Raw genomic sequence first — 15079 nt, forward strand, 5'->3', positions numbered from 1 at the left:
GAAGGATTTTTTTTGTGGGGAAAATCGAAACCAGTGATATAATACAGTTCAATCATGTATACTAAATACTCTGTCCAAGAATTAGCACAATCGGTTGGAATGTAGAGATTTTATTAATGTTTATAGCAAAATCGTGTTTTTACCGCAAGAAACGACTTTTTTTACAATTGGACGATTTACACAAACAAACCCATATTCCTCTGCATGCGAACGTGAAATTGTTGTTATATACAGGTGACTCCACATGAATTTAACATTTTTTTAAGAAATTAGACAAATCCCACGGAATTTGTAGATTATATTGATATTTATATAGTTAAAAAACTCTCAAAAACGAAATTTTTTGAAGGATTTTTTTTTGTGGGGAAAATCGAAACCAGTGACATAATACAGTTCAATCATGTATACTAAACACTCTGTGAAAGAATTAGCACAATCGGTTGGAATATAGAGATTTTATTAGCGTTTATAGCAAAATCGTTTTTTTAACGCAAGAAACGACGATTTTTACAATTTGACGATTTTCACGAACAAACCCATATTCCTCTGCATGCGAACGTGAAATTGTTGTTATATATAGGTGACTCCACATGAATTTAACATTTTTTTAAGAAATTAGACAAATCCCCCGGAATTTGTAGATTTTATTGATATTTATATAGTTAAAATCTCGCAAAAACGAAATTTTTTGAAGGATTTTTTTTTTGTGGGGAAAATCGAAACCAGTGATATAATACAGTTCAATCATGTATACTAAACACTCTGTCCAAGAATTAGCACAATCGGTTGGAATATAGAGATTTTATTAATGTTTATAGCAAAATCGTGTTTTTACGCAAGAAACGACGATTTTTACAATTGGACGATTTACACAAACAAACCCACATTCCTCTGCATGCGAACGTGAAATTGTTGTTATATATAGTTGAATCCACATGAATTTAACATTTTTTTAAGAAATTAGACAAATCCCACGGAATTTGTAGATTTTATTGATATTTATATAGTTAAAATCTCGCAAAAACGAAATTTTTTGAAGGATTTTGTTTTGTGGGGAAAATCGAAACCAGTGATATAATACAGTTCAATTATGTATACTAAACACTCTGTGAAAGAATTAGCACAATCGGTTGGAATATAGAGATTTTATTAACGTTTATAACAAAATCGTGTTTTTACCGCAAGAAACGACGATTTTTACAATTGGACGATTTACACAAACAAACCCATATTCCTCTGCATGGGAACGTGAAATTGTTGTTATATACAGGTGACTCCACATGAATTTAACATTTTTTTAAGAAATTAGACAAATCCCACGGAATTTGTAGATTTTATTGATATTTATATAGTTAAAAAACTCGCAAAAACGAAATTTTTTGAAGGATTTTTTTTGTGGGGAAAATCGAAACCAGTGACATAATACAGTTCAATCATGTATACTAAACACTCTGTCAAAGAATTAGCACAATCGGTTGGAATATAGAGATTTTATTAACGTTTATAACAAAATCGTGTTTTTACCGCAAGAAACGACTTTTTTTTACAATTGGACGATTTACACAAAAAAACCCATATTCCTCTGCATGCGAACGTGAAATTGTTGTTATATACAGGTGACTCCACATGAATTTAACATTTTTTAAGAAATTAGACAAATCCCAAGGAATTTGTATATTTTATAAATATTTATATAGTTAATAATCTCGCAAAAGCGAAATTTTTTGAAGGATTTTTTTTTGTGGGGAAAATCGAAACCAGTGATATAATACAGTTCAATCATGTATACTAAACACTCTGTCCAAGAATTAGCACAATCGGTTGGAATATAGAGATTTTATTAATGTTTATAGCAAAATCGTGTTTTTACGCAAGAAACGACGATTTTTACAATTGGACGATTTACACAAACAAACCCACATTCCTCTGCATGCGAACGTGAAATTGTTGTTATATATAGGTGAATCCACATGAATTTAACATTTTTTTAAGAAATTAGACAAATCCCACGGAATTTGTAGATTTTATTGATATTTATATAGTTAAAATCTCGCAAAAACGAAATTTTTTGAAGGATTTTTTTTTTGTGGGGAAAATCGAAACCAGTGATACAATACAGTTCAATTATGTATACTAAACACTCTGTGAAAGTATTAGCACAATCGGTTGGAATATAGAGATTTTATTAACGTTTAAACAAAATCGTGTTTTTACCGCAAGAAACGACGATTTTTACAATTGGACGATTTACACAAACAAACCCATATTCCTCTGCATGGGAACGTGAAATTGTTGTTATATACAGGTGACTCCACATGAATTTAACATTTTTTTAAGAAATTAGACAAATCCCACGGAATTTGTAGATTTTATTGATATTTATATAGTTAAAAAACTCGCAAAAACGAAATTTTTTGAAGGATTTTTTTTGTGGGGAAAATCGAAACCAGTGACATAATACAGTTCAATCATGTATACTAAACACTCTGTCAAAGAATTAGCACAATCGGTTGGAATATAGAGATTTTATTAACGTTTATAACAAAATCGTGTTTTTACCGCAAGAAACGACTTTTTTTACAATTGGGCGATTTACACAAACAAACCCATATTCCTCTGCATGCGAACGTGAAATTGTTGTTATATACAGGTGACTCCACATGAATTTAACATTTTTTTAAGAAATTAGACAAATCCGAAGGAATTTGTAGATTTTATAAATATTTATATAGTTAATAATCTCGCAAAAACGAAATTTTTTGAAGGATTTTTTTTTGTGGGGAAAATCGAAACCAGTGATATAATACAGTTCAATCATGTATACTAAACACTCTGTCCAAGAATTAGCACAATCGGTTGGAATATAGATATTTTATTAATGTTTATAGCAAAATCGTGTTTTTACGCAAGAAACGACGATTTTTACAATTGGACGATTTACACAAACAAACCCACATTCCTCTGCATGCGAACGTGAAATTGTTGTTATATATAGGTGAATCCACATGAATTTAACATTTTTTTAAGAAATTAGACAAATCCCACGGAATTTGTAGATTTTATTAATATTTATATAGTTAAAATCTCGCAAAAACGAAATTTTTTGAAGGATTTTTTTTTGTGGGGAAAATCGAAACCAGTGATACAATACAGTTCAATTATGTATACTAAACACTCTGTGAAAGTATTAGCACAATCGGTTGGAATATAGAGATTTTATTAACGTTTAAACAAAATCGTGTTTTTACCGCAAGAAACGACGATTTTTACAATTGGACGATTTACACAAACAAACCCATATTCCTCTGCATGCGAACGTGAAATTGTTGTTATATACAGGTGACTCCACATGAATTTAACATTTTTTAAGAAATTAGACAAATCCCACGGAATTTGTAGATTATATTGATATTTATATAGTTAAAAAACTCTCAAAAACGAAATTTTTTGAAGGATTTTTTTTTGTGGGCAAAATCGAAACCAGTGACATAATACAGTTCAATCATGTATACTAAACACTCTGTGAAAGAATTAGCACAATCGGTTGAAATATAGAGATTTTATTAGCGTTTTTAGCAAAATCGTGTTTTTACCGCAAGAAACGACGATTTTTACAATTTGACGATTTTCACGAACAAACCCATATTCCTCTGCATGCGAACGTGAAATTGTTGTTATATATAGGTGACTCCACATGAATTTAACATTTTTTAAAGAAATTAGACAAATCCCACGGAATTTGTAGATTTTATTGATATTTATATAGTTAAAATCTCGCAAAAACGAAATTTTTTGAAGGATTTTTTTTTGTGGGGAAAATCGAAACCAGTGATATAATACAGTTCAATTATGTATACTAAACACTCTGTGAAAGAATTAGCACAATCGGTTGGAATATAGAGATTTTATTAACGTTTATAACAAAATCGCGTTTTTACCGCAAGAAACGACGATTTTTACAATTGGACGATTTACACAAACAAACCCATATTCCTCTGCATGGGAACGTGAAATTGTTGTTATATACAGGTGACTCCACATGAATTTAACATTTTTTTAAGAAATTAGACAAATCCCACGGAATTTGTAGATTTTATTGATATTTATATAGTTAAAAAACTCGCAAAAACGAAATTTTTTGAAGGATTTTTTTTGTGGGGAAAATCGAAACCAGTGACATAATACAGTTCAATCATGTATACTAAACACTCTGTCAAAGAATTAGCACAATCGGTTGGAATATAGAGATTTTATTAACGTTTATAACAAAATCGTGTTTTTACCGCAAGAAACGACTTTTTTTACAATTGGACGATTTACACAAACAAACCCATATTCCTCTGCATGCGAACGTGAAATTGTTGTTATATACAGGTGACTCCACATGAATTTAACATTTTTTTAAGAAATTAGACAAATCCCAAGGAATTTGTATATTTTATAAATATTTATATAGTTAATAATCTCGCAAAAACGAAATTTTTTGAAGGATTTTTTTTTGTGGGGAAAATCGAAACCAGTGTTATAATACAGTTCAATCATGTATACTAAACACTCTGTCAAAGAATTAGCACAATCGGTTGGAATATAGAGATTTTATTAACGTTTATAGCAAAATCGTGTTTTTACCGCAAGAAACGACGATTTTTACAATTGGACGATTTACACAAACAAACCCCTGATTCCTCCGCATGCGAACGTGAAATTGTTGTTATATATAGGTGAATCCACATGAATATAACATTTTTTTAAGAAATTAGACAAATCCCACGGAATTTGTAGATTATATTGATATTTATATAGTTAAAAAAACTCGAAAAAACGAAATTTTTTGAAGGATTTTTTTTTGTGGGGAAATTCGAAACCAGTGACATAATACAGTTCAATCATGTATACTAAACACTCTGTGAAAGAATTAGCACAATCGGTTGGAATATAGAGATTTTATTAACGTTTATAGCAAAATCGTGTTTTTACCGCAAGAAACAACGATTTTTACAATTTGACCATTTTCACAAACAAACCCATATTCCTCTGCATGCGAACGTGAAATTGTTGTTATATATAGGTGAATCCACATGAATTTAACATTTTTTTAAGAAATTAGACAAATCCCACGGAATTTGTAGATTTTATTGATATTTATACAGTTAAAATCTCGCAAAAACGAAATTTTTTGAAGGATTTTTTTTTGTGGGTAAAATCGAAACCAGTGATACAATACAGTTCAATTATGTATACTAAACACTCTGTGAAAGTATTAGCACAATCGGTTGGAATATAGAGATTTTATTAACGTTTAAACAAAATCGTGTTTTTACCGCAAGAAACGACGATTTTTACAATTGGACGATTTACACAAACAAACCCATATTCCTCTGCATGCGAACGTGAAATTGTTGTTATATACAGGTGACTCCACATGAATTTAACATTTTTTTAAGAAATTAGACAAATCCCACGGAATTTGTAGATTATATTGATATTTATATAGTTAAAAAACTCTCAAAAACGAAATATTTTGAAGGATTTTTTTTGTGGGGAAAATCGAAACCAGTGACATAATACAGTTCAATCATGTATACTAAACACTCTGTGAAAGAATTAGCACAATCGGTTGAAATATAGAGATTTTATTAGCGTTTATAGCAAAATCGTGTTTTTACCGCAAGAATCGACGATTTTTACAATTTGACGATTTTCACGAACAAACCCATATTCCTCTGCATGCGAACGTGAAATTGTTGTTATATATAGGTGACTCCACATGAATTTAACATTTTTTTAAGAAATTAGACAAATCCCCCGGAATTTGTAGATTTTATTGATATTTATATAGTTAAAATCTCGCAAAAACGAAATTTTTTGAAGGATTTTTTTTTGTGGGGAAAATCGAAACCAGTGATATAATACAGTTCAATCATGTATACTAAACACTCTGTCCAAGAATTAGCACAATCGGTTGGAATATAGAGATTTTATTAATGTTTATAGCAAAATCGTGTTTTTACGCAAGAAACGACGATTTTTACAATTGGACGATTTACACAAACAAACCCACATTCCTCTGCATGCGAACGTGAAATTGTTGTTATATATAGTTGAATCCACATGAATTTAACATTTTTTAAAGAAATTAGACAAATCCCACGGAATTTGTAGATTTTATTGATATTTATATAGTTAAAATCTCGCAAAAACGAAATTTTTTGAAGGATTTTTTTTGTGGGGAAAATCGAAACCAGTGATATAATACAGTTCAATTATGTATACTAAACACTCTGTGAAAGAATTAGCACAATCGGTTGGAATATAGAGATTTTATTAACGTTTATAACAAAATCGCGTTTTTACCGCAAGAAACGACGATTTTTACAATTGGACGATTTACACAAACAAACCCATATTCCTCTGCATGGGAACGTGAAATTGTTGTTATATACAGGTGACTCCACATGAATTTAACATTTTTTTAAGAAATTAGACAAATCCCACGGAATTTGTAGATTTTATTGATATTTATATAGTTAAAAAACTCGCAAAAACGAAATTTTTTGAAGGATTTTTTTTGTGGGGAAAATCGAAACCAGTGACATAATACAGTTCAATCATGTATACTAAACACTCTGTCAAAGAATTAGCACAATCGGTTGGAATATAGAGATTTTATTAACGTTTATAACAAAATCGTGTTTTTACCGCAAGAAACGACTTTTTTTACAATTGGACGATTTACACAAACAAACCCATATTCCTCTGCATGCGAACGTGAAATTGTTGTTATATACAGGTGACTCCACATGAATTTAACATTTTTTTAAGAAATTAGACAAATCCCAAGGAATTTGTATATTTTATAAATATTTATATAGTTAATAATATCGCAAAAACGAAATTTTTTGAAGGATTTTTTTTTTGTGGGGAAAATCGAAACCAGTGTCGAAAACCAGTGTTATAATTCAGTTCAATCATGTATACTAAACACTCTGTCAAAGAATTAGCACAATCGGTTGGAATATAGAGATTTTATTAACGTTTATAGCAAAATCGTGTTTTTTACCGCAAGAAACGACGATTTTTACAATTGGACGATTTACACAAACAAACCCTGATTCCTCCGCATTCGAACGTGAAATTGTTGTTATATATAGGTGAATCCACATGAATATAACATTTTTTTAAGAAATTAGACAAATCCCACGGAATTTGTAGATTATATTGATATTATATAGTTAAAAAAAACTCGAAAAAACGAAATTTTTGAAGGATTTTTTTTTGTGGGGAAATTCGAAACCAGTGACATAATACAGTTCAATCATGTATACTAAACACTCTGTGAAAGAATTAGCACAATCGGTTGGAATATAGAGATTTTATTAACGTTTATAGCAAAATCGTGTTTTTACCGCAAGAAACAACGATTTTTACAATTTGACCATTTTCACAAACAAACCCATATTCCTCTGCATGCGAACGTGAAATTGTTGTTATATATAGGTGAATCCACATGAATTTAACATTTTTTTAAGGAAATTAGACAAATCCCACGGAATTTGTAGATTTTATTGATATTTATATAGTTAAAATCTCGCAAAAACGAATTTTTTGAAGGATTTTTTTTTGTGGGGAAAATCGAAACCAGTGATACAATACAGTTCAATTATGTATACTAAACACTCTGTGAAAGTATTAGCACAATCGGTTGGAATAGAGAGATTTTATTAACGTTTAAACAAAATCGTGTTTTTACCGCAAGAACGACGATTTTTACAATTGGACGATTTACACAAACAAACCCATATTCCTCTGCATGCGAACGTGAAATTGTTGTTATATACAGGTGACTCCACATGAATTTAACATTTTTTTAAGAAATTAGACAAATCCCACGGAATTTGTAGATTATATTGATATTTATATAGTTAAAAAACTCTCAAAAACGAAATATTTTGAAGGATTTTTTTTTTGTGGGGAAAATCGAAACCAGTGACATAATACAGTTCAATCATGTATACTAAACACTCTGTGAAAGAATTAGCACATCGGTTGAAATATAGAGATTTTATTAGCGTTTATAGCAAAATCGTGTTTTTACCGCAAGAATCGACGATTTTTACAATTTGACGATTTTCACGAACAAACCCATATTCCTCTGCATGCGAACGTGAAATTGTTGTTATATATAGGTGACTCCACATGAATTTAACATTTTTTTAAGAAATTAGACAAATCCCCCGGAATTTGTAGATTTTATTGATATTTATATAGTTAAAATCTCGCAAAAACGAAATTTTTGAAGGATTTTTTTTTGTGGGGAAAATCGAAACCAGTGATATAATACAGTTCAATCATGTATACTAAACACTCTGTCAAAGAATTAGCACAATCGGTTGGAATATAGAGATTTTATTAATGTTTATAGCAAAATCGTGTTTTTACGCAAGAAACGACGATTTTTACAATTGGACGATTTACACAAACAAACCCACATTCCTCTGCATGCGAACGTGAAATTGTTGTTATATATAGTTGAATCCACATGAATTTAACATTTTTTAAAGAAATTAGACAAATCCCACGGAATTTGTAGATTTTATTGATATTTATATAGTTAAAATCTCGCAAAAACGAAATTTTTTGAAGGATTTTTTTTGTGGGGAAAATCGAAACCAGTGATATAATACAGTTTCAATTATGTATACTAAACACTCTGTGAAAGAATTAGCACAATCGTTTGGAATATAGAGATTTTATTAACGTTTATAACAAAATCGTGTTTTTACCGCAAGAAACGACGATTTTTACAATTGGACGATTTACACAAACAAACCCATATTCCTCTGCATGGGAACGTGAAATTGTTGTTATATACAGGTGACTCCACATGAATTTAACATTTGTTTAAGAAATTAGACAAATCCCACGGAATTTGTAGATTTTATGATATTATATAGTTAAAAAACTCGCAAAAACGAAATTTTTTGAAGGATTTTTTTGTGGGGAAAATCGAAACCAGTGACATAATACAGTTCAATCATGTATACTAAACACTCTGTCAAAGATTAGCACAATCGGTTGGAATATAGAGATTTTATTAACGTTTATAACAAAATCGTGTTTTACCGCAAGAAACGACTTTTTTACATTGGACGATTTAACACAACAAACCCATATTCCTCTGCATGCGAACGTGAAATTGTTGTTATATACAGGTGACTCCACATGAATTTAACATTTTTTTAAGAAATTAGACAAATCCCAAGGAATTTGTATATTTTATAAATATTTATATAGTTAATAATCTCGCAAAAACGAAATTTTTTGAAGGATTTTTTTTTGTGGGGAAAATCGAAACCAGTGATATAATACAGTTCAATCATGTATACTAAACACTCTGTCCAAGAAGTAGCACAATCGGTTGGAATATAGAGATTTTATTAATGTTTATAGCAAAATCGTGTTTTTACGCAAGAAACGACGATTTTTACAATTGGACGATTTACACAAACAAACCCACATTCCTCTGCATGCGAACGTGAAATTGTTGTTATATATAGGTGAATCCACATGAATTTAACATTTTTTTAAGAAATTAGACAAATCCCACGGAATTTGTAGATTTTATTGATATTTATATAGTTAAAATCTCGCAAAAACGAAATTTTTTGAAGGATTTTTTTTTGTGGGGAAAATCGAAACCAGTGATACAATACAGTTCAATTATGTATACTAAACACTCTGTGAAAGTATTAGCACAATCGGTTGGAATATAGAGATTTTATTAACGTTTAAACAAAATCGTGTTTTTACCGCAAGAAACGACGATTTTTACAATTGGACGATTTACACAAACAAACCCATATTCCTCTGCATGGGAACGTGAAATTGTTGTTTTATACAGGTGACTCCACATGAATTTAACATTTTTTTAAGAAATTAGACAAATCCCACGGAATTTGTAGATTTTATTGATATTTATATAGTTAAAAAACTCGCAAAAACGAAATTTTTTGAAGGATTTTTTTTGTGGGGAAAATCGAAACCAGTGACATAATACAGTTCAATCATGTATACTAAACACTCTGTCAAAGAATTAGCACAATCGGTTGGAATATAGAGATTTTATTAACGTTTATAACAAAATCGTGTTTTTACCGCAAGAAACGACTTTTTTTACAATTGGACGATTTACACAAACAAACCCATATTCCTCTGCATGCGAACGTGAAATTGTTGTTATATACAGGTGACTCCACATGAATTTAACATTTTTTTAAGAAATTAGACAAATCCCAATGAATTTGTAGATTTTATAAATATTTATATAGTTAATAATCTCGCAAAAACGAAATTTTTTGAAGGATTTTTTTTTGTGGGGAAAATCGAAACCAGTGATATAATACAGTTCAATCATGTATACTAAACACTCTGTCCAAGAATTAGCACAATCGGTTGGAATATAGAGATTTTATTAATGTTTATAGCAAAATCGTGTTTTTACGCAAGAAACGACGATTTTTACAATTGGACGATTTACACAAACAAACCCACATTCCTCTGCATGCGAACGTGAAATTGTTGTTATATATAGGTGAATCCACATGAATTTAACATTTTTTTAAGAAATTAGACAAATCCCACGGAATTTGTAGATTTTATTGATATTTATATAGTTAAAATCTCGCAAAAACGAAATTTTTTGAAGGATTTTTTTTTGTGGGGAAAATCGAAACCAGTGATACAATGCAGTTCAATTATGTATACTAAACACTCTGTGAAAGTATTAGCACAATCGGTTAAAATAGAGAGATTTTATTAACGTTTAAACAAAATCGTGTTTTTACCGCAAGAAACGACGATTTTTACAATTGGACGATTTACACAAACAAACCCATATTCCTCTGCATGCGAACGTGAAATTGTTGTTATATACAGGTGACTCCACATGAATTTAACATTTTTTTAAGAAATTAGACAAATCCCACGGAATTTGTAGATTATATTGATATTTATATAGTTAAAAAACTCTCAAAAACGAAATTTTTTGAAGGATTTTTTTTTGTGGGGAAAATCGAAACCAGTGACATAATACAGTTCAATCATGTATACTAAACACTCTGTGAAAGAATTAGCACAATCGGTTGAAATATAGAGATTTTATTAGCGTTTATAGCAAAATCGTGTTTTTACCGCAAGAAACGACGATTTTTACAATTTGACGATTTTCACGAACAAACCCATATTCCTCTGCATGCGAACGTGAAATTGTTGTTATATATAGGTGACTCCACATGAATTTAACATTTTTTTAAGAAATTAGACAAATCCCCCGGAATTTGTAGATTTTATTTATATTTATATAGTTAAAATCTCGCAAAAACGAAATTTTTTGAAGGATTTTTTTTTGTGGGGAAAATCGAAACCAGTGATATAATACAGTTCAATCATGTATACTAAACACTCTGTCCAAGAATTAGCACAATCGGTTGGAATATAGAGATTTTATTAATGTTTATAGCAAAATCGTGTTTTTACGCAAGAAACGACGATTTTTACAATTGGACGATTTACACAAACAAACCCACATTCCTCTGCATGCGAACGTGAAATTGTTGTTATATATAGGTGAATCCACATGAATTTAACATTTTTTAAAGAAATTAGACAAATCCCACGGAATTTGTAGATTTTATTGATATTTATATAGTTAAAATCTCGCAAAAACGAAATTTTTTGAAGGATTTTTTTTTGTGGGGAAAATCGAAACCAGTGATATAATACAGTTCAATTATGTATACTAAACACTCTGTGAAAGAATTAGCACAATCGGTTGGAATATAGAGATTTTATTAACGTTTATAACAAAATCGTGTTTTTACCGCAAGAAACGACGATTTTTACAATTGGACGATTTACACAAACAAACCCATATTCCTCTGCATGGGAACGTGAAGTTGTTGTTATATACAGGTGACTCCACATGAATTTAACATTTTTTTAAGAAATTAGACAAATCCCACGGAATTTGTAGGTTTTATTGATATTTATATAGTTAAAAAACTCGCAAAAACGAAATTTTTTGAAGGATTTTTTTTGTGGGGAAAATCGAAACCAGTGACATAATACAGTTCAATCATGTATACTAAACACTCTGTCAAAGAATTAGCACAATCGGTTGGAATATAGAGATTTTATTAACGTTTATAACAAAATCGTGTTTTTACCGCAAGAAACGACTTTTTTTACAATTGGACGCTTTACACAAACAAACCCATATTCCTCTGCATGCGAACGTGAAATTGTTGTGATATACAGGTGACTCCACATGAATTTAACATTTTTTTAAGAAATTAGACAAATCCCAAGGAATTTGTATATTTTATAAATATTTATATAGTTAATAATCTCGCAAAAACGAAATTTTTTGAAGGATTTTTTTTTGTGGGGAAAATCGAAACCAGTGATATAATACAGTTCAATCATGTATACTAAACACTCTGTCCAAGAAGTAGCACAATCGGTTGGAATATAGAGATTTTATTAATGTTTATAGCAAAATCGTGTTTTTACGCAAGAAACGACGATTTTTACAATTGGACGATTTACACAAACAAACCCACATTCCTCTGCATGCGAACGTGAAATTGTTGTTATATATAGGTGAATCCACATGAATTTAACATTTTTTTAAGAAATTAGACAAATCCCACGGAATTTGTAGATTTTATTGATATTTATATAGTTAAAATCTCGCAAAAACGAAATTTTTTGAAGGATTTTTTTTTGTGGGGAAAATCGAAACCAGTGATACAATACAGTTCAATTATGTATACTAAACACTCTGTGAAAGTATTAGCACAATCGGTTGGAATAGAGAGATTTTATTAACGTTTAAACAAAATCGTGTTTTTACCGCAAGAAACGACGATTTTTACAATTGGACGATTTACACAAACAAACCCATATTCCTCTGCATGCGAACGTGAAATTGTTGTTATATACAGGTGACTCCACATGAATTTAACATTTTTTTAAGAAATTAGACAAATCCCACGGAATTTGTAGATTATATTGATATTTATATAGTTAAAAAACTCTCAAAAACGAAATATTTTGAAGGATTTTTTTTTGTGGGGAAAATCGAAACCAGTGACATAATACAGTTCAATCATGTATACTAAACACTCTGTGAAAGAATTAGCACAATCGGTTGAAATATAGAGATTTTATTAGCGTTTATAGCAAAATCGTGTTTTTACCGCAAGAATCGACGATTTTTACAATTTGACGATTTTCACGAACAAACCCATATTCCTCTGCATGCGAACGTGAAATTGTTGTTATATATAGGTGACTCCACATGAATTTAACATTTTTTTAAGAAATTAGACAAATCCCCCGGAATTTGTAGATTTTATTGATATTTATATAGTTAAAATCTCGCAAAAACGAAATTTTTTGAAGGATTTTTTTTTGTGGGGAAAATCGAAACCAGTGATATAATACAGTTCAATCATGTATACTAAACACTCTGTCAAAGAATTAGCACAATCGGTTGGAATATAGAGATTTTATTAATGTTTATAGCAAAATCGTGTTTTTACGCAAGAAACGACGATTTTTACAATTGGACGATTTACACAAACAAACCCACATTCCTCTGCATGCGAACGTGAAATTGTTGTTATATATAGTTGAATCCACATGAATTTAACATTTTTTAAAGAAATTAGACAAATCCCACGGAATTTGTAGATTTTATTGATATTTATATAGTTAAAATCTCGCAAAAACGAAATTTTTTGAAGGATTTTTTTTGTGGGGAAAATCGAAACCAGTGATATAATACAGTTCAATTATGTATACTAAACACTCTGTGAAAGAATTAGCACAATCGTTTGGAATATAGAGATTTTATTAACGTTTATAACAAAATCGTGTTTTTACCGCAAGAAACGACGATTTTTACAATTGGACGATTTACACAAACAAACCCATATTCCTCTGCATGGGAACGTGAAATTGTTGTTATATACAGGTGACTCCACATGAATTTAACATTTGTTTAAGAAATTAGACAAATCCCACGGAATTTGTAGATTTTATTGATATTTATATAGTTAAAAAACTCGCAAAAACGAAATTTTTTGAAGGATTTTTTTTGTGGGGAAAATCGAAACCAGTGACATAATACAGTTCAATCATGTATACTAAACACTCTGTCAAAGAATTAGCACAATCGGTTGGAATATAGAGATTTTATTAACGTTTATAACAAAATCGTGTTTTTACCGCAAGAAACGACTTTTTTTACAATTGGACGATTTACACAAACAAACCCATATTCCTCTGCATGCGAACGTGAAATTGTTGTTATATACAGGTGACTCCACATGAATTTAACATTTTTTTAAGAAATTAGACAAATCCCAAGGAATTTGTATATTTTATAAATATTTATATAGTTAATAATCTCGCAAAAACGAAATTTTTTGAAGGATTTTTTTTTGTGGGGAAAATCGAAACCAGTGATATAATACAGTTCAATCATGTATACTAAACACTCTGTCCAAGAAGTAGCACAATCGGTTGGAATATAGAGATTTTATTAATGTTTATAGCAAAATCGTGTTTTTACGCAAGAAACGACGATTTTTACAATTGGACGATTTACACAAACAAACCCACATTCCTCTGCATGCGAACGTGAAATTGTTGTTATATATAGGTGAATCCACATGAATTTAACATTTTTTTAAGAAATTAGACAAATCCCACGGAATTTGTAGATTTTATTGATATTTATATAGTTAAAATCTCGCAAAAACGAAATTTTTTGAAGGATTTTTTTTTGTGGGGAAAATCGAAACCAGTGATACAATACAGTTCAATTATGTATACTAAACACTCTGTGAAAGTATTAGCACAATCGGTTGGAATATAGAGATTTTATTAACGTTTAAACAAAATCGTGTTTTTACCGCAAGAAACGACGATTTTTACAATTGGACGATTTACACAAACAAACCCATATTCCTCTGCATGGGAACGTGAAATTGTTGTTTTATACAGGTGACTC

This window comes from Periplaneta americana, chromosome 11 (assembly GCF_040183065.1).
Source record: "Periplaneta americana isolate PAMFEO1 chromosome 11, P.americana_PAMFEO1_priV1, whole genome shotgun sequence".
In the NCBI taxonomy this organism is placed as follows: domain Eukaryota; kingdom Metazoa; phylum Arthropoda; class Insecta; order Blattodea; family Blattidae; genus Periplaneta; species Periplaneta americana.